Here is a 306-nt window from a genome sequence, read left to right as displayed (position 1 = left end):
CCAGGATCAGGAAACAGTCCTCCGTAAAATGCGTTGCACACACACAAATATTTGGGTTGAACTGTTCTGGAACAGTGTTGTAAATACAACTTAACCACTGATTTCTAGTTGTGTCCTCTTTTGGAAGGCCAAAAAAGTATTTTTGCTTTCGCAATGAAACATAGCATCTCCACGACATGGCGGCGGCAACAATACTACAGCGAGAATCAAAGTTACGCCGCCTTTTCTTTGCGTGAACATTTGGGCGGTGTTATGCAAATCTTCCCACACAGTGACGTAGATATGTGGGGCCGTGTTTAAACGAGG

The 306-nt window shown here is 44.1% G+C and overlaps 1 protein-coding gene across 1 annotated transcript in view; it reads left to right on the top strand.

Annotated features, from left to right (window-relative positions):
• The window catches only part of LOC107712356 (endophilin-B2-like), a 19,447-nt gene that overhangs the window by 11,534 nt on the left and 7,607 nt on the right, over positions 1 to 306 (top strand). The gene's annotated exons all lie outside the window — the stretch shown is intronic.

The sequence above is a fragment of the Sinocyclocheilus rhinocerous genome, unplaced genomic scaffold (genome assembly GCF_001515625.1).
Source record: "Sinocyclocheilus rhinocerous isolate Xijiao unplaced genomic scaffold, SAMN03320098_v1.1 scaffold298, whole genome shotgun sequence".
In the NCBI taxonomy this organism is placed as follows: domain Eukaryota; kingdom Metazoa; phylum Chordata; class Actinopteri; order Cypriniformes; family Cyprinidae; genus Sinocyclocheilus; species Sinocyclocheilus rhinocerous.
The sequence above is the reverse complement of the archived record's forward strand: the minus strand, read 5'-3'. Positions and strand labels throughout refer to the sequence as shown.